This window comes from Balaenoptera physalus, assembly GCF_965194825.1.
Source record: "Balaenoptera physalus genome assembly, chromosome: 9".
NCBI classification, from domain to species: Eukaryota; Metazoa; Chordata; class Mammalia; order Artiodactyla; family Balaenopteridae; genus Balaenoptera; species Balaenoptera physalus.
In genome coordinates, this window is record NC_138888.1 from 34,302,384 (window position 1) to 34,322,917 (window position 20,534).

At 40.4% G+C, this 20,534-nt stretch overlaps 1 protein-coding gene across 6 annotated transcripts in view; it reads left to right on the plus strand.

Moving 5' to 3' along the window:
- PTPRK (protein tyrosine phosphatase receptor type K) overlaps window positions 1-20,534 on the plus strand; it is a 574,209-nt gene that overhangs the window by 90,535 nt on the left and 463,140 nt on the right. The gene's annotated exons all lie outside the window — the stretch shown is intronic.

Here is a 20,534-nt window from a genome sequence, read left to right on the forward strand (position 1 = left end):
TAGGCCAAGTCTTATTCATTTGGGCATTTCTCTTGGCTTTATAAGGAAACAGTTTTACTGTTGGGTATCCGTGATTTAAAAGGAGATCTCACATTAAGTTTTACTGTGCACTTAAATGAGGTTTTATAAGAGACTCTTGCTTCATTAAAAAGGAAAGAAAAACAAGCAGTTAGATCCAGTAGGATGCTAGACTATTTAATGGTTTAAGATAAGCATGTCTTGAGCTTTTCCAGTTCACAATGAGGACTGCCTTTCGGTTGATATGCTCTTGACATTATTTGTAGCATGTGATAAGTTTAAAAGCATATTTTAAAAAATGATTTTATTCTGATATCATCAGCCTTGACTACTAGTTGAGTTGGAGAGATTGGAATCTGTTCTCTTATTTATTTATTTATTTATTTATTTTTTAACATCTTTATTGAAGTATAATTGCCTTACAATGGTGTGTTAGCTTCTGCTTTATAACAAAGTGAATCAGTTATACATATACAATATGTTCCCATTTCTCTTCCCTCTTGCATCTCCCTCCCTCCCACCCTCCCCATCCCATCCCTCTAGGTGGTCACAAAGCACCGAGCTGATCTCCCTGTGCTATGCGGCTGCTTCCCACTAGTTATCTATTTTACATTTGGTAGTGTATATATGTCCATGACACTCTCTTACCCTGTCACATCTCACCCCACCCCCTCCCCATATCCTCAAGTTCATTCTCTAGTAGGTCTGTGTCTTTATTCCCATCTTGCCACTAGGTTCTTCATGGCCTTTTTTTTTTTTTTTCCCCTTAGATTCCGTATATATGTGTTAGCATACTGTATTTGTTTTTCTCTTTCTGACTTACTTCACTCTGTATGACAGACTCTAACTCCATCCACCTCATTACAAATACCTCCATTTCATTTCTTTTTATGGCTGAGTAATATTCCATTGTATATATGTGCCACATCTTCTTTATCCATTCATCTGTCGATGGACATTTAGATTGCTTCCATGTCCTGGCTATTGTAAATAGAGCTGCAATGAACATTTTGGTACATGACTCTTTTTGACCTATGGTTTTCTCAGGGTATATGCCCAGTAGTGGGATTGCTGGGTCGTATGGTAGTTCTATTTGTAGTTTTTTAAGGAACCTCCATACTGTTCTCCATAGTGGCTGTATCAATTTACATTCCCACCAACAGTGCAAGAGTGTTCCCTTTCCTCCACACCCTCTCCAGCATTTATTGTTTCTAGATTTTTTGATGATGGCCATTCTGACTGGTGTGAGATGATATCTCATTGTAGTTTTGATTTGCATTTCTCTAATGATTAATGATGTTGAGCATTCTTTCATGTGTCTGTAGGCCATCTGTATATCTTCTTTGGAGAAATGTCTATTTAGGTCTTCTGCCCATTTTTGGATTGGGTTGTTCGTTTTTTTGTTATTGAGCTGCATGAGCTGCTTGTAAATCTTGGAGATTAATCCTTTGTCAGTTGCTTCATTTGCAAATATTTTCTCCCATTCTGATGGTTGTCTTTTGGTCTTGTTTATGGTTTCCTTTGCTGTGCAAAAGCTTTTAAGTTTCATTAGGTCCCATTTGTTTATTTGTGTTCTTATTTCCATTTCTCTGGGAGCTGGGTCAAAAAGAATCTTGCTGTGATGTATGTCATAGAGTGTTCTGCCTATGTTTTCCTCTAAGAGTTTGATAGTGTCTGCCCTTACACTTAGGTCTTTAATCCATTTTGAGTTTATTTTTGTGCATGGTGTCAGGGAGTGTTCTATTTTCATACTTTTACATGTACCTGTCCAATTTTCCCAGCACCACTTATTGAAGAGGCTGTCTTTTCTCCACTGTATATGCTTGCCTCCTTTATCAAAAATAAGGTGCCCATATGTGTGTGGGTTTATCTCTGGGCTTTCTATCCTGTTCCATTGATCTATATTTCTGTTTTTGTGCCAGTACCAAACTGTCTTGATTACTGAAGCTTTGTAATATAGTCTGAAGTCAGGGAGCCTGATTCCCCCAGCTCCATTTTTCGTTCTCAAGATTGCTTTGGCTATTCGGGGTCTTTTGTGTTTCCATACAAATTGTGAAATTTTTTGTTCTAGTTCTGTGAAAAATGCCAGTGGTAGTTTGATAGGGATTGCATTGAATCTGTAGATTGCTTTGGGTAGTAGAGTCATTTTCACAATGTTGATTCTTCCAATCCAGGAACATGGTATATCTCTCCATCTATTTGTATCATCTTTAATTTCTTTCATCAGTGTCTTATAATTTTCTGCATACAGGTCTTTTGTCTCCTTAGGTAGGTTTATTCCTAGATATTTTATTCTTTTTGTTGCAATGGTAAATGGGAGTGTTTTCTTAATTTCACTTTCAGATTTTTCGTCATTAGTGTATAGAAATGCAAGAGATTTCTGTGCATTAATTTTGTATCCTGCTACTTTACCAAATTCATTGATTAGCTCTAGGAGTTTTCTGGTAGCATCTTTAGGATTCTCTATGTATAGTATCATGTCATCTGCAAATAGTGACAGCTTTACTTCTTCTTTTCCGATTTGGATTCCTTTTATTTCTTTGTCTTCTCTGATTGCTGTGGCTAACACTTCCAAAACTATGTTGAATAATAGTGGTGAGAGTGGGCAACCTTGTCTTGTTCCTGATCTTAGTGGAAATGGTTTCAGTTTTTCACCATTGAGGACAATGTTGGCTGTGGGTTTGTCATATATGGCCTTTATTATGTTGAGGAAAGTTCCCTCTATGCCTACTTTCTGCAGGGCTTTTATCATAAATGGGTGTTGAATTTTGTCGAAAGCTTTCTCTGCATCTATTGAGATGATCATATGGTTTTTCTCCTTCAGTTTGTTAATATGATGTATCACATTGATTGATTTGCGTATATTGAAGAATCCTTGCATTCCTGGGATAAACCCCACTTGATCATGGTGTATGATCCTTTTAATGTGCTGTTGGATTCTGTTTGCTAGTATTTTGTTGAGGATTTTTGCATCTATGTTCATCAGTGATATTGGCCTGTAGTTTTCTTTCTTTGTGACATCTTTGTCTGGTTTTGGTATCAGGGTGATGGTGGCCTCGTAGAATGAGTTTGGGAGTGTTCCTCCCTCTGCAATATTTTGGAAGAGTTTGAGAAGGATAGGTGTTAGCTCTTCTCTAAATGTTTGATAGAATTCACCTGTGAAGCCATCTGGTCCTGGGCTTTTGTTTGTTGGAAGGTTTTTAATCACAGTTTCAATTTCAGTGCTTGTGATTGGTCTGTTCATATTTTCTATTTCTTCCTGGTTCAGTCTCGGCAGTTTGTGCCTTTCTAAGAATCTGTCCATTTCTTGCAGGTTGTCCATTTTATTGGCATAGAGTTGCTTGTAGTAATCTCTCATGATCTTTTGTATTTCTGCAGTGTCAGTGGTTACTTCTCCTTTTTCATTTCTAATTCTATTGATCTGAGTCTTCTCCCTTTTTCTCTTGATGAGTCTGGCTAATGGTTTATCAATTTTGTTTATCTTCTCAAAGAACCAGCTTTTAGTTTCATTGATTTTTGCTATTGTTTCCTTCATTTCTTTTTCATTTATTTCTGACCTGATCTTTATAATTTCTTTCCTTCTGCTGGCTTTGGGGTTTTTTTGTTCTTCTTTCTCTAATTGCTTTAGGTGCAAGGTTAGGTTGTTTATTCGAGATGTTTCCTGTTTCTTGAGGTAGGCTTGTATTGCTATAAACTTCCCTCTTAGCACTGCTTTTGCTGCGTCCCATAGGTTTTGGGTCGTCGTATCTCCATTGTCATTTGTTTCTAGGTATTTTTTGATTTCCCCTTTGATTTCTTCAGTGATCACTTCGTTATTAAGTAATGTATTGTGTAGCCTCCATGTGTTTGTATTTTTTACAGGTCTTTTCCTGTAATTGATATCTAGTCTCATAGCGTTGTGGTCGGAAAAGATACTTGATACTATTTCAATTTTCTTAAATTTACCAAGGCTTGATTTGTGACCCAAGATATGATCTATCCTGGAGAATGTTCCATGAGCACTTGAGAAAAATGTGTATTCTGTTGTTTTTGGATGGAATGTCCTATAAATATCAATTAAGTCTATCTTGTTTAATGTATCATTTAAAGCTTGTGTTTCCTTATTTATTTTCATTTTGGATGATCTGTCCATTGGTGAGAGTGGGGTGTTAAAGTCCCCTACTATGATTGTGTTGCTGTCGATGTCCCCTTTTATGGCTGTTAGTATTTGCCTTATGTATTGAGGTGCTCCTATGTTGGGTGCATAAATATTTACAATTGTTATACCTTCCTCTTGTATCGATCCCTTGATCATTATATAGTGTCCTTCTTTGTCTCTTGTAATAGTCTTTATTTTAAAGTCTATTTTGTCTGATATGAGAATTGCTACTCCAGCTTTCTTTTGATTTCCATTTGCATGGAATATCTTTTTCCATCCCCTCACTTTCAGTCTATATGTGTCTCTAGGTCTGAAGTGGGTCTCTTGTAGACAGCATATATATGGGTCTTGTTTTTGTATCCATTCAGCCAGCCTGTGTCTTTTGGTGGGAGCATTTAATCCATTTACATTCAAGGTAATTATCGATATGTATGTTCCTATTCCCATTTTCTTAAATGTTTTGGGTTTGTTATTGTAGGTGTTTTCCTTCTCTTGTGTTTCTTGCCTAGAGAAGTTCCTTTAGCATTTGTTGTAAAGCTGGTTTGGTGGTGCTGAACTCTCTCAGCTTTTGCTTGTCTGTAAAGGTTTTAATTTCTCCATCGAATCTGAATGAGATCCTTGCTGGGTAGTGTAATCTTGGTTGCAGGTTTTTCTCCTTCATCACTTTAAGTATATCCTGCCACTCCCTTCTGGCTTGCAGAGTTTCTGCTGAAAGATCAGATGTTAACCTTATGGGGATTCCCTTGTGTGTTATTTGTTTTTTTTCCCTTGCTGCCTTTAATATGTTTTCCTTATATTTAATTTTTGACAGTTTGATTAATATGTGTCTTGGTGTGTTTCTCCTTGGGTTTATCCTGTATGGGACTCTCTGTGCTTCCAGGACTTGATTAACTATTTCCTTTCCCATATTAGGGAAGTTTTCAACTATAATCTCTTCAAATATCTTCTCAGTCCCTTTCTTTTTCTCTTCTTCTTCTGGGACCCCTATAATTCGAATGTTGGCACGTTTAATGTTGTCCCAGAGGTCTCTGAGACTGTCCTCAGTTCTTTTCATTCTTTTTTCTTTATCCTGCTCTGCAGTAGTTATTTCCACCATTTTATCTTCCAGGTCACTTATCCTTTCTTCTGCCTCAGTTATTCTGCTATTGATCCCATCTAGAGTATTTTTAATTTCATTTATTGTGGTTTTCATCATTGCTTGGTTCCTCTTTAGTTCTTCTACGTCCTTGTTAAATGTTTCTTGCATTTTGTCTATTCTATTTCCAAGATTTTGGATCATCCTTACTATCATTATTCTGAATTCTTTTTCAGGTAGACTACCTATTTCCTCTTCATTTGTTAAGTCTGGTATGTTCTGACCCTGCTCCTTCATCTGCTGTGTGTTTTTCTGTCGTCTCATTTTGCTTATCTTACTGTGTTTGGGGTCTCCTTTTCACAGGCTGCAGGTTCGTAGTTCCTGTTGTTTTTGGTATCTGTCCCCAGTGGCTAAGGTTGGTTCAGTGGGTTGTGTAGGCTTCCTGGTGGAGGGAACTAGTGCCTGAGCTCTGGTGGATGAGGTTGGCTCTTGTCTTTCTGGTGGGCACGTCCACGTCTGGTGGTGTATTTTGGGGTGTCTGTGGCCTTATTATGATTTTAGGCAGCCTCTCTGCTAATGGATGGGGCTGTGTTCCTGTCTTGCTAGTTGTTTGGCATAGGGTGTCCAGCACTGTAGCTTGTTGGTCGTTGAGTGAAGCTGGGTCTTGATGTTGAGATGGAGATCTCTGAGAGATTTTTGCCTTTTGGTATTACGTGAAGCTGGGAGGTCTCTTGTGGACCAGTGTCCTGAAGTTGGCTCTCCCACCTCAGAGGCACGGCCCTGATGCCTGGCTGGAGCACCAAGAGCCTTTCGTCCACACGGCTCAGAGTAGAAGGGAGAAAAAATAGAAAGAAAGAAAGAAAGAAAGAAAGAGGCTATAATATAGTGAAGTAAAATAAAGCTATTGTAAAGCAAAGCTATACAGACAAAATCGCACCCAGAAGCATATACATATACACTCACAAATAAAGGAAAAGGGGAAAAATTAATATATCCTGCTCCCAAAGTCCACCTCCTGAATTTGGGATGATTCGTTGTCTATTCAGGTATTCACCAGATGCAGGCACATCAAGTTGTTTGTGGAGTTTTAATCCGCTGCTTCTAAGGTTGCTGGGAGAGATTTCCCCTTATCTTCCCAGTTCGCACAGTTCCTGGGGTTCAGCTTTGGATTTGGACCCGCCTCTGCGTGTAGGTCGCCTGAGGGCGTCTATTCCCCGCACAGACAGGACGGGGTTAAAGGAGCAGCTGCTTCGGGGGCTCTGGCTCACTCAGGCCGCGGGTAGGGAGGTGTACAGAGGAGCCGGGGTGAGCCTGCGGCGGCCGAGGCCGGCGTGACGTTGCACCAGCCCGAGGCGGGCAGTGCGTTCTCCCGGGGAACTTGTCCCCGGATCACGGGACCCTGGCAGTGGCGGGCTGCACAGGCTCCCGGGAGGGGCGATGTGGAGAGTGACTTGTGCTCACACACAGGCTTTTTGGAGGCGGCAGCAGCAGCCCCAGCGTCTCACGCCCGTCTCTGGGGTCCGTGCTGATCGCCGCGGCTCACGCCTTTCTCTGGAGTTCGTTTAGGCGGCACTCTGAATCCCCTCTCCTTGCGCGCCGCGAAACAAAGAGGCAAGAAAAAGTCTCTTGCCTCTTCGGCAGCTGCAGACTTTTTCCCGGACTCCCTACCAGCCAGCTGTGGTGCGCTAACCCCTTCAGGCTGTGTTCACGCCGCCAGCCCCAGTCCTCTCCCTGCGATCCAACCGAAACCGAAACCCGAGCCTCAGCTCCCAGCCCCGCCCGCCGAGCAGACAAGCCTCTCGGGCTGGTGAGTGCTGCTCCGCGCCGAGCCTCTGTGCGGGAGTCTCTCCGTTTTTTTTTCTCTGCGCCCCTGTTGCTGTGGGGTCTGCGGTGATCGCCGCGGCTCGCGCCCTTCTCTGGAGTTCGTTTAGGCGGCGCTCTGAATCCCCTCTCCTTGCGCGCCGCGAAACAAAGAGGCAAGAAAAAGTCCCTTGCCTCTTCGGCAGCTGCAGACTTTTTCCCGGTCTCCCTCCCAGCCAGCTGTTGTGCGCTAATCCCTTCAGGCTGTGTTCACGCTGCCAGCCCCAGTCCTCTCCCTGCGATCCAACCGAAACCGAAACCGGAGCCTCAGCTCCCAGCCCCGCCCGCCCCGGCGGGTGAGCAGACAAGCCTCTCGGGCTGGAGAGTGCTGCTCGGCGCCGAGCCTCTGTGCGGGAATCTCTCCGTTTTTCCCTCTGCGCCCCTGTTGCTGTGGGATCCGCGCTGGTAGCTGCGGCTCGCGCCCGTCTCTTAAGTTCGTTTAGGCAGCGCTCTGAATCCCCTCTCCTCGCGCACCAGGAAACAAAGAGGGAAGAAAAAGTCTCTTGCCTCTTCGGCAGCTGCAGACTTTTTCCCGGACTCCCTCTCGGCTAGCTGTGGTGCACTAACCCCTTCAGGCTGTGTTCACGCCGCCAACCCCAGTCCTCTCCCTGCGATCCAACCGAAGCCCGAGCCTCAGCTCCCAGCCCCGCCCGCCCCGGCGGGTGAGCAGACAAGCCTCTCGGGCTGGAGAGTGCTGCTCGGCGCCGAGCCTCCGTGCGGGAATCTCTCCGCTTTGCCCTCCGCACCCCTGTGGCTCTCCTCCGTGGCTCCGAAGCTTCCCCCCTCCGCCACCCGCAGTCTCCGCCCGCGAAGGGGCTTCCTAGTGCGTGGAAATCTTTCCTCCTTCACGGCTCCCTCCCACTAGTGTAGGTGCCGTCCCTATTCTTTTGTCTCTGTTATTTCTTTTTTCTTTTGCCCTACCCAAGTACGGGGGGAGTTTCTTGCCTTTTTGGAGGTCGGACGTTTTCTGCCAGCGTTCAGTGGGTGTTCTGTAGGAGCAGTTCCACGTGTAGATGTATTTCTACTGTATCTGTGGGAAGGAAGGTGATCTCCGCGTCTTACTCTTCCGCCATCTTCCCGAGTACCTCCTCTTATTTATTAAATGAAACATTTTTCAGAATGCTTAGCTCACGAGACAGTTTGTATTGTTTTTCAAAATATGTTTTAGATATAATAGACACTTGTGTTTTAAGACTGTATATTTATTTATTTATTTATTTATTTATTTATTTATTTATTTATTTATTTTTAAAGGATATTCTTTTTCTTTTTTTAATTTTTTATTTTATTTATTTATTTATGGCTGTGTTGGGTCTTCGTTTCTGTGCGAGGGCTTTCTCTAATTGCGGCAAGTGGGGGCCACTCTTCATCGCGGTGCGCGGGCCTCTCACTATCGTGACCTCTCTTGTTGCGGAGCACAGGCTCCAGACGCGCAGGCTCAGTAGTTGTGGCTCACGGGCCCAGTTGCTCCGCGGCATGTGGGATCTTCCCAGACCAGGGCTCGAACCCGTGTCCCCTGCGTTGGCAGGCAGATTCTCAACCACTGCGCCACCAGGGAAGCCCTGTATATTTATTTAAAATTTGTAAAGAACCTCCCCAACACAAACACAAAATCCAAACATTTGCATAATAATGAAGAATATTTTAAAAATCACCATGTTGACTAATATTTATTTTTATGTGGCAGTGTGTGATAGGCATTGGGGAGGGAGGGCCTAGTATGTACTTGCTCTTTCTGGAAGATGCCATGTATATTCACATCTTCAGACCTCTGCTTAGGCATACTTGGTGCCAGTCCAGGGCCCGGCACATTCTAGACTGCTTCATCAATATTTACTGAATTAATGTCTCCTTTTTTCCCAATGTGGCCTTTCTTGTCTTTTTCCCATGACAAATTTTTGCTTATATTTCAAGGTCAAATCTAAAAGTCACCTCTTTGTGGTTTCCCTTCTTTTTTTGTTTCAGGAGAATTAAATATTTTATGTGTGTTTTGTTACACTCTTATAATAGTATCTACAATGCTACATTAGTTAGTGTTCTTTCTGTCTTTTTTATCATCATTAAAGGCATGTAACATGTTTTAGTTATCATTACATCACCAGCTTTTAAAATCCTACTCCCTGATATAATAGGCACTCAATAAATGCTTGTTAAGTCAAATAAAACCTAACAGGGTTCAAAGGGGGGTGACTTAGAAAGGGAGCTAACATGTGTTGATTGCCTAGTCTATGTTAAGCTCTTCATTAGTTACTTGAGAATTCAGTGCCACATAATATTTCAAATAATCTTGGGAGAGGAGGTACTATCCCTATTTTACCTTTTTTACCTTCAATGAGGAAACTAAGTGGCTGACAAGTACAGAACTAGGCTTTCTCCTCTTTTGTCTCCTATCTAAGCTGTATTAAGCTGTCTCCTGAGAGTTTTTTTGCAGCTTTTTTCTTTTTCTTTCTTAAGTCATTGCTAAGCTCAGATGGTAGAGTCTACTATTTTCAAATCTAAGTTTCTTTACTTAAATTGCTCATATTATAAAAACATACCCAATTTCCCATTCATTTATCAAGGTGATTCCATTATTCCTACAAGTAACCTTTTCATCATCAGAATCACATGTAAAATCTCTTACAAACTACTATGGATTGAATTCTGATTGTTTATGACTAAAATACCTTAGAAGTGAATTAAAAAATGAAAACAACACCCATAATTTAAAATTAACTTTACACAGCGTTGAAAATTATGCAAACGTATCTCATCATAGTGGATGTTCTCAATTGTATTTGATCTTAATTTCAGTCTTTCAAGACAGAAGTCATACAATTAATAATATACACTGCGTTGTGTAGAGTAAGTTTACATTCTGAATCACTAAGGCAAACTTCTAGAAGGGCCTCTAGTGTGTGTGTATATATATAGATAGATAGATAGATAGACACATTTATATATTTGTATTTATATTTATTTATTCACAGTGATGCCTCTTACTTTAAAACACTTCTCTGCCCCTGTGTCTCATCACTAGAATGCATTGGAATACATTGTAAGGGGATATATTTTACAGATGAGTTCGATAGGGATGTTTTTAGTTGTCAGACTTTCTTTTGCTCTCACTTTGGAAGTGGTGCTGTTACCTTTGTTTCAGCATAGTCTAGCCCTTGCTGTTAAAATGGTGGGTTTTAGGAAGGATCTTATTTCCGGATTATTTTTTAATTAGTAGGATAGGATCAGGGAGTATGAATATTTTTATCAGGAATCCAAATAGATTTTGATATTGGTAATTAGCTCAGTTGCTTGGAATAATGTAGTAGTCAATTTGAAGTCATAGGTTTATTACCTGGTGGGCCACCTGGTGGTTCCTGAAAGATTGCTTCTACCTAAACATTTTGTACTTGATGTTTGCTCTGCCTGGAATGACTCTTGATGTTTGCTCTGCCTGGAATGACTCTTCACCACAAATCTTCACTGGAATCCTCCAGTGAAGGTGTGCATCCCCACTACTGTTCTGCATTACATTCCCAAACTTACCTGCCATTGCTTGTGGAATGTAGACTCTGAATATTTCTCTGTGTTTTATTTTCGGAATGCTCAGAACAGTGCCTGGCATTTAATAAATATTTACAGAACAAGCTGAAAGTTTGTATAGATAGTTAGGCCCAAGATCTTTTTAGTGGTCTACTACGGATGTGCATCTTTAGAGTGCTAGGATGGCTTTCCCCTAGCCTAGGGGTATGATGCTCAGTGATAGCGTAGTCCTGCTCTAGAATTCCAAGCAGCTTCAGTTGTTGAATAGACTCAGTGTTAGCCCTGAGCAAGTGAATCCTTAGGAAGAAGATTCATCAGTCCACAGTGCCTACAGATTCTTAAATGATTCCTTATTTCACTGTATATGGAAAGGACAGTGCTAAATGTTTTATTGTTTATTGTCTCACTAGCTGGTGGTGGTTGGTACTGGAAGTGGGGAGGCTGATGGAGGGAGAGGTTAAGGAGAAAGGACTGATTCTGGTGTGGCAGTCATCTGGGAACTGACAAAATTTTTTAAATTTTACTTTGAAGAACACAGAGGTAATTAATAAATTAATTAAATCTTTAATCTAAAAATAATTAAATCATGAAAAGTTTTGAAAATCATGTTTGTCTTTTACGCTGTCATTTTCCTAGAGAACACATTTCACTTGTCTTTGAAGGAGTACAGACATTATTTTCCAGTATCTTGACGTACCTTCAGACTGTCAGTAATGGCAGGAAGTGTGCTGGTTGAGAGGAGTGGCTCTCCAACCACTGAATGTAATTGCAGAGTATTTCTTGTGTGCTTTATAGAAGGCAAGTAGGAGAGGATGGTGACTAAGAGTTTGGACTCTGGAGTCAGATTACCTGGGCTAAAGTCCCGGAACTATCCTTAGTGTACAAGCTGTGTTAACTTGGGTGAATTATGTAACACCTCCCTAGGTTTTCTTATCTGTGGAGATAATGATAGTGCTTTCTTCATAGAGCTGTGGGGAGGGTTAAAAGAGATAATGCATGTAAAACACATAAGCATTCTCTGGCACATCATGAGTGGCAATAATTGTTATTATTAATACAGTCAGTGCTAGCTCTACACCCTTAACACATGTCTGTTCAGTACTGATGCACATTAGAACACATCATGGGGAAATACGTTAAAGTATGGTCATAATCTTTCAACTTATTGGTGTTTTATGTTTTGAAAGGAGAACTTGTGCTTTGGCAGTTGCAATGCTGGCTAAGTGGAGGACTCCCTGTGGAAGGTTGAAATTGATGAATACCTGAAAAAGTCAAAGCTCTGAAATCTTCAGAGTGTTATCAGTTTATTAAAAAAAAGAAAAATGTTTCCTTGACAGTTCTAATTTGAAATTGGAACACTGTGTATTTAATTTCAGGTAAATCAAGAAAGAATGGCTTTTTAAGGTTATCTTATGCAGGAACAAATGCTTTTCTTTTGTTTTCACCTCCTCCCCCCAAACATGGGTTATAAAGCCTTTTTAGTTACAAATGACAAGATAAAGTGACAAAATGTTCAGTAAAACTTTAAAACTACAACTGTTTCTTTTGAAAATGTTAGATTTTGTTCCTATATAATTTTAAAGATGTGGTGAGTATTGAAAGTGCCGACTCTTTTTATTCATTTTCTCAAAGCAGAAAGCTTTCGATGGAGCATGGTGTGTGATAGGGGTCATAGGGAGTTATAAGAAGTTATAAGGATTAGGCTACATTTGAATTTTTCACTTAAGAAATAATCAAAACCCACTCTTGGGTGCTGAGAAGAATAAAAAGGTGAATAAGGCCCAGATGCTGCTTTCAAAGGGATTATAAAGATTGAATAAAATACTAGAAAAATAGCTTTAATAGAAAGTAGACGGTGGTAGACAATGAAAGAAAAGTAGAATCAGTGTTCTCTGGGAGGTATTTCTTCCAGCGTGGGACCTCAAGAAGAGCTTTAAAAATGAGTTAGTGTTTGAACTGGGCCTGGAATTGATAAATACCATTGCACATTGGAGGCCATGAGGGGGAAATGCATCCTTGACAGGGCCAAGGGCCACAGGGCCTTTCATTATTGCAGGGCCAAGCAAGGAGAATGGATGGCTCGTGCTCAAAAACCCTGAACTTCCTGATGGTTTTTGGGAAACGTTTTTATAGGCAGAATTTGTGGTGAGGGCTGTAAGGTGTGTGGCTTTCTTCTGATTGGTTAGTGCTGAGGTAGCAGGGGGTGCTCCAGGAATCTTGCCCTCAGCCTGAAGTTGCCGTCCTCCACCTGGGTGGGCGCCTTGGTTCTGCAGAAGAACTCAAAGATATTGTTACATATATTCCTTGAGGAGGAACCAGGACCCTGCCCCAAGGCTGCACTATTGTTTCTTGACTGCTCCTTCCTTGTTTCTGCATTCCCGCCCATCCCTGATTAACAACTGTTAGAATCTGCCCTTCAGAACTCAGGGAGGGTCAAGAAGGCTGAGTGAAGCCTATTTCCTACAAACAAGAAGTAGGGGACACAGAAGGGATTTGTACCCAGGAGCCCCATGGGGTCCTGCTCGGTTTCAATGTTCTCTACTCCTTTTTAGAAGAGAGAGGATACCAGAAGAGTCTCCTCTAGTCGTTTGGGCCAAAGGAAGTGCAGATTTGATTGAGAGAAAAGGAGTGACTGAGCATCAGAACCAGGATTCCCTCAGGACTTTTGCCATAGGCTTTTTCAAGCTGTTAGTAAAAGGGAGGGAATCCTTCTGAACTTCCACAGGTATCACTTACGTATTTACTTTCTAAACCCTATTTTATCCAGCCACTGTGAATAGTGTGCCTTGAGGTTAAATGCTGCATTTTTGAGAGGTGTGGACCTTACCCTCAGTCTTCTGGATGTTAATTTGACAAGATAACAGGCTTAAACTTCCCTTCTCAAAGTGATTTTTCAGTGGTAGCCATTCTTTCCCTTCAGAAGATCTTTACTCTCTTGCTGGAAAAATAAAAAGTTTGTACCACATTTTATTTGCTGTAGTTCTCTTAAGAGTAATTTAATCTGTTATTTTTCCTTAAGATTAAATAAATTAAAACATATGTTCACCGCTATACATTCTATTCTTACAGTCTGAAGAACTCAAGAAATGTTTATTAAAGAGAAAACACCAACTCTCCCGCCCAAACAGAAATATCAATCCAGCAAATTATTATGAAAAGACATAAGGTTTAAATATATAATTCTTACATTGCTCCGAAATATATTGTTTGACTCTATATACTGGCATAAATGTTAATGTCATGAAACTCATGATTGTATTTTTTTTCTTCTCTTACTCCCCTGTCCCTGCCACCTCAATGAAACAACAACAAAAACTATTAAAGTCCCAGAACTTGTCCACACTGGTTTCATGGAGTTTAGTCACTTTATAAAATGTTAAGCTTTTCTTTTTCCTTTTATAATTTTTAGATTGATAGTGTTCCTAGGTCATGAGAAGAATCTAAAACTAGTTTTTATTTATTGTTAGTCACAGAGCTGTTATTACTAACCAATGGTCACATCCTCATTAAAAACAGCAAGAGAAAAAAAATTCAGTTTCCTCTTTTTAAATCAGAAAAGCTGGACTTCCCAAGGTTTTTCGGCCAGACATTTTAATTTGATCTTAGGTGCTCAGAAAAGAACACACCCAACTTTACTCATCAAAGGGTTTTTAACTGCCAGAGAGAGCTGAACTTGTTTTAAGATGACTGTATGCTAGTCTCAGTTTGAACCACAGAGATTAGGGAACACAGAGAGTAATTTTGAGGATTTTTATTTTAGCACAGCATGTATACCACTGACTGCCCAGGTTATTATGTTAGTCACTTAAAGTTTTTAACCTCAGTTTTTTAACATTTCTAAAGATCAGAAATGCTCAGTTTATTTTTTAAAAACATCTGTGATACGTTATAAACTATTTTGAGATCTTTGGGAAAAAAGCATTCTCCCATGCTATAACAAATGGGACCAATATTTTGTTAGTTAAGAATCGTTTGGTTATAGACAAAGGTCTGATGGTTTGAGGGGGAAAAGAAATGTATTAGAAAACTACATGGGAATCTAATGAAGTCCAAGGATAAACTGAATAATAAACAAGTCATAGGGAGGTCAAGCATGCAGTCTGACCTCTGGAACAAGTAAAACCAGGACACAGAACCCCTCAGGGTGCCATCTTCATTTCATTTCTCTATTTCTTTGTGTGTTGGCTTAATTTTTCTTTCTTTGAGGAACATTCTTTTTTTCAACACAGTAGTACGACTGTTGAGAGTTCTTAAATTTTATATCCTAATTTCTATTAGCGGAGTGAGTCTTAACCAGGCCCAAAATTCCAGGCAGGGAATTCTCATGTGTTGGGTTTGGTTCCACCCTTGTGCCAATTCACTATGGTAAGGGCAATGGTCAGAGGAACTGGCATTACAGTTCCCTGAATAACCATGTTGATTTGGAGTGAGGCTGCTGTAGGACCTACAGATATGTGCTGTGCAAAAATCCCATGTGTGGCCATGGCAAAAATAATGACTTGCATATGGTACTTGATTTGAAATTTTCTGAATAAATTACTGGTAATTGTATCTGTGTGAATTATCCTAGTGGCACGTGTTTTGTTTTCCAGAGTATAAGACAGTTTTGTGGTACTTCAGATCTTTCACAGAAAAAGAGTTGTATTTGTTGGGAGAAAGTGGAGAGGAGTGGATTTTTATTTTAGAATGATTATAAGGTATCAAAATCAATTTATACACACACGTATGCACACACACAAGAACTACAACATTAAATTCATAGCTTAGGGCTTCCCTGGTGGCGCAGTGGTTGAGAATCTGCCTGCCAATGCAGGGAACACAGGTTCGAGCCCTGATCTGGGAAGATCCCACATGCTGCGGAGCAACTAGGCCCATGAGCCATAATTACTGAGCCTGCGCGTCTGGAGCCTGTGCTCCGCAACAAGAGAGGCCGCGATAGTGAGAGGCCCGCGCACCGCGATGAAGAGTGGCCCCCGCTTGCCGCAACTAGAGAAAGCCCTCGCACAGAAGCCAAGACCCAACACAGCCATAAATAAATAAATAAAAAATTAAAAAAAAAAAAGAAATTGAAAATTGTATTAAAAAAATTCATAGCTTAAATAACATTAAAAATGTGTGCATGGGGAAAAATAATGCATGATAGAAAATCTAACCTAACCTTTTATCAGCACACTTAGGAAATCTACAATATGAAAAAGGGGTTGCAGGCAGGGGCAACTCGGAATAGAGGTACAAAGCAGCTCTGTTGGCTCCTGGTTGCTGGCCTGGGCTCTGAGGTGGGTGAGCCTTTGTATGTTGCTTAGCAATGTGTGTTTTTTTTGTTTAAATGGATCTTGCCTCATGAATCATGAATTGTTAGTTTACAAGAGTAAGGTGTTCTTACAAGCCTGCCAAAACGGTAACCAAACCCAGGCCCATTTTATACCAGAAGGATTTTAAGAACAGAATTTTAGCTTCTCAGTTTTATTGTGGAGCTTGAAGAAATATTATTTGATGATAATTCTGTCATTATAATCAACCTCTCACTCTCTGCTTTTTGTATGAAGATCTTTGTGATTCCAGCTGAAAAAGAACAATACTGACTAATTCTACTGTTTAGCAACTCATTCTGGGTATATTGTGTGGGGTGGGAAGCAGAGAGGTGCTATCTTGTTTAGTTACTGAGTCCTTCCTTCCTGAAATGGATTGTAACTCTGGAAGCGTGAGTATTCAAGGTAGTCTTGAATGCTTTGTAAAAAATCATGTTCTCACTACTCAAGACGTTTAGAATCTCTCTCAGAAGAGTGTTCTGTTTGATTAAAAAAAAAATAAAGATTAAAAAAAAAACCCAACCAAGCAATAAATACTTATTTCCCCACTCTTACCTTATTTCCATTAAAAAAGTGAGAATCCACTTTTTTTCTCCTTTCATCCAAAAAAGGGAAAAAAACCTGACTAATATCTTCTGCCACAAACACCAGTGTTCTTTTAAAATACTAATGGAGGGCTTCCTTAGTGGTGCAGTGGTTAAGAATCCTCCAGCCAATGCAGGGGACACGGGTTCGATCCCTGGTCCAGGAAGATCCCACATGCCGCGGAGCAATGAAGCCCTTGCGCCACAACTGCTGAGCCCGTGTGCCACAACTACTGAAACCTGCGCGCCTAGAGCCCGTGCTCCACGACGAGAAGCCACCGCAATGAGAAGCCGTGCACTGCAATGAAGAGTAGCCCCCTCTTGCCGCAACTAGAGAAAAGCCTGCGCGCAGCCACAAAGACCCAATGCCATAAATAAATAAATAAATACTAATGGGACTATTTCTGACAACCAGCCCCCTTTTCTGTTTTTATTTTTATTTTTTTATTTTTATTTATTTATTTATTTATGGCTGCGTTGGGTCTTTGTTTCTGTGCGAGGGCTTTCTCTAGTTGCGGCAAGTGGGGGCCACTCTTCATCGCGGTGCGCGGGCTTTTCACTATCGCAGCCTCTTGTTGCGGAGCACAGGCTCCAGACGCGCAGGCTCAGTAGTTGTGGCTCACGGGCCTAGTTGCTCTGCAGCATGTGGGATCTTCCCAGACCAGGGCTTGAACCGGTGTCCCCTGCATTGGCAGGCGGATTCTCAACCCCTGAGCCACCAGGGAAGCCCCCCCTTTTCTGTTTTTATACCCCCATTTACTCCCACCTTTCCAAACTAATAAACTCAAAAATTATATTCCCCAACTTTATTTTATGTGGTGAGATTCCCCCCCCCCCTAAAAAAAAAAGTTTGTTGCTGTAATAATTTTTAAGACAAAATATTTTAATAGTTTTCTTTACCGGTTAATATACTAAAATAGAGTAAACTTTTATTTGTTTAAAAATGACAAGTGGGAAAAATAAACTTGCTGGTTTCATGAATATTGGTTTAAAATAATCTGAGAATGAATGAATTTGTATATACGAGCAACTAGAAGCTGATGTAGGAAGGGCAGGGTGGAAGTTTGAGAGGCAGAGGAGCTGTTGAGGCAGGAAGATAGGATATCTCACCTGGGCAAAGAAAGTCTCTTCCGAATACCAAAATTGGATTTTATCATTTTCTCTAGAGCTGAGGATGATTTATTCTAAGAACAACCATTTAATTTGTCTTCATCTCCTTCAGATAAAAGCTGCACACACTGTTTCTTTCTGTCCTATGCTGTTCACAGTCTGAACGTGCTCCTTCAGTGCTAGTTGGCTGAATCTTTTTAAGGCTTAGTCTTGGTGCTGCCATTTCCATAAAATCCTGACCATTAAGTGGCAAATGTGAAAGTGTTCCTGCTTTCTTCTAAGCAGTTACATAATTTTGCTTGTGCTTTCTGTTGTAATTACCACAGATCGCTCTGTGTTGTTGTTTTGTATCCTTGCCCAGGCTTTTCCATGCAACTCTAAGCTCTCTGAGGGCAGCTGCAAGGTCTCATTCATCAAAGCAAGAGCCACTTATCGAGTGTAGGGTCTAGGATGTAGTAGGGGGTAATTAAACAGTTATTGATTTAAAGCAACAGTTGATTCACAGATCAAAGAAGGAAAAAGATAATACATTTTAGCTTTTTACTAGGAAGACTTTCAGGCAAATTTGTGCAAAGTTATAGCTTTGTATTTATTTTAATGATTACTTTCACTATGTGTAGGAAAAAAGACCATTCCCAGAATTCCAACCTCATTGGACAAGTTATATTTTTGTCTTTCAATTTGAGTTAGTCATTTGGGATGACTGTTTTTCTCTGTAGACTTTATAGCCAAAGATATCAAAGACCTTTCCTTTTTTAGGGAGAACAAACAGCAATATTTTAAGCAATAGGCAAAGTAGAGTGAGTACACATGAACAGTGTTTGGAAATGTGTTGACATAAACTCACGACAAAGTAGATCGTATACATGTTCAATGTTATGCATGATTATTCATTTGCTGTGTATTAATTGGGCTTCCTTACTAAGCATCTACTGTGAAGGATTTCATACCTAGCTAAACCAACCTCCTGAGTTTCCACAAGAGGAAAGTGTTGATCTTGGGAATCTTGGAAGCACACTTTTGGATACTTTGGTACTTTCTTTTCTGTAGGGACGATTTTAGGTGAACAAATGTTTTTCTCACCATTTTTGCTTAACAGCTTTTTGTTGAAAAGACAAAGAACATGTGATCCTTTTCAATCCCAGAATTGTTCTTGCCTGGTTCTTCAGCACTGGTAGGGAGGGGTGCCTAGGGCAGCGAGTTTGTTGGAAATTTAAAGTCTTCAGCATGTTCTGAGGTCTATTTCCTATTGAATTACAATGACCTGTTCTTCTACTTTCCATTGTTTGAAAGAGGCAACTAAAAGCCACATCTACTCCTTTTAGTCTCCATTTTCTTCCTTTCTTGGTCTGTAATACACAAATTGAATAGATCCCTATGTTTCAAGTAATAGCCCCTTTCCGCCAAGTGTTTTTTACTCCCAAATGTTTTCTGAGCTTCATGTAGTAAGATCAAAAGAGAACCCTGGTGCTACTATTTATAATTTACTTGGGATTATTGAATACTAGTTATTTGTAGACATTTGGAGATGTCTCCATGAAGCCCTGATAAGCATTTCAGAAGGAAAGAAGGCCAAAACCTTTATGTAAATGACTGAGTATATTGAGGAAGTGTTGTGGATGGTGACATAATAGAGTGCTTTACAGAGCTAGAGGGAATCACTGGAGTGTAGTATTAGTGAGCAGGGGGAAGCATCAAAAATAGGGATAGGAACCCATGCTCTTGGATTGGAAGAATCAATATTGTTAAAATGGCCATACTACCCAAAGCAATCTACAGATTTAATGTGATCCCTATCAAATTATCCATGACATTTTTCACAGAACTAGAACAAATAATCCTAAAATTTATATGGAATCACAAAAGACCCAGAATTGCCAAAGCAACCCTGAGGGAAAAGAACAAAGCTGGAAGCATAACCCTCTTAGATAGCAGACAATACTAAAAAGCTACAGTAATCAAAACAGCATGACATTGGCACAAAACAGACATATGGATCAATGGAACAGAATAGAGAGCTCAGAAATAAACCCACACACCTAATGGTCAATTAATCTTCAACAAAGGAGGCAAGAATGGAGAAAAGAGAGTCTCCTTGGCAAGTGGTGTTGGGAAACCTGGACAACAGCATGTAAATCAATGAAGTTAGAACACTCCCTCACACCATACACAAAAATAAACTCAAAATGGCTTAAAGACTTAAATATAAGACAGGATACCATAAAACTCCTAGAAGAGAACATAGACAAAACATTCTCTGACATAAATTGTACGAATGTTTTCTTAGGTCAGTCTCCCAAGGTAATAGAAATAAAAGCAAAAATAAACAAATGGGACCTAATCAAACTTACAAGCTTTTGTACAGCAAAGGAAACCATAAACAAAATGAAAAGACAACCTATGGACTGAGAGAAAATATTTGCAAACGATGCAACTGACAAGGGCTTAATTTCCAAAATATACAAACAGTTCATACAACTCAATAACAAAAAAACAAACAACCCAATCCAAAAAATGGGCAAAGACCCAGATAGATATTTCTCCAGAGAAGACATCCAGATGGCCAGTAGTCACATGAAAAGATGCTCAACACTGCTAATTATTAGAGAAATGTAAATCAAAACTGCAGTAGGTAGCACCTCACATAGGTCAGAATGGCCATCATTAAAAAGTCCACAAAAAATAAACACTGGAGAGGGTGTGGAGAAAAGGGAACCCTCCTACACTGTTGGTGGGAATGTAAACTGGTACAGCCACCATGAAGAACAGCATGGAGGTTCCTTACAAAACTAAAAACAGAGTTACCATATGACCCAGCAAGTCCTCTCCTGGGCGTATATCCAGAGAAAACTCTAATTTGAGAAGATACATGCACCCCAGTGTTCATAGCAGCACTATTTACAATAGCCAAGACATGGAAG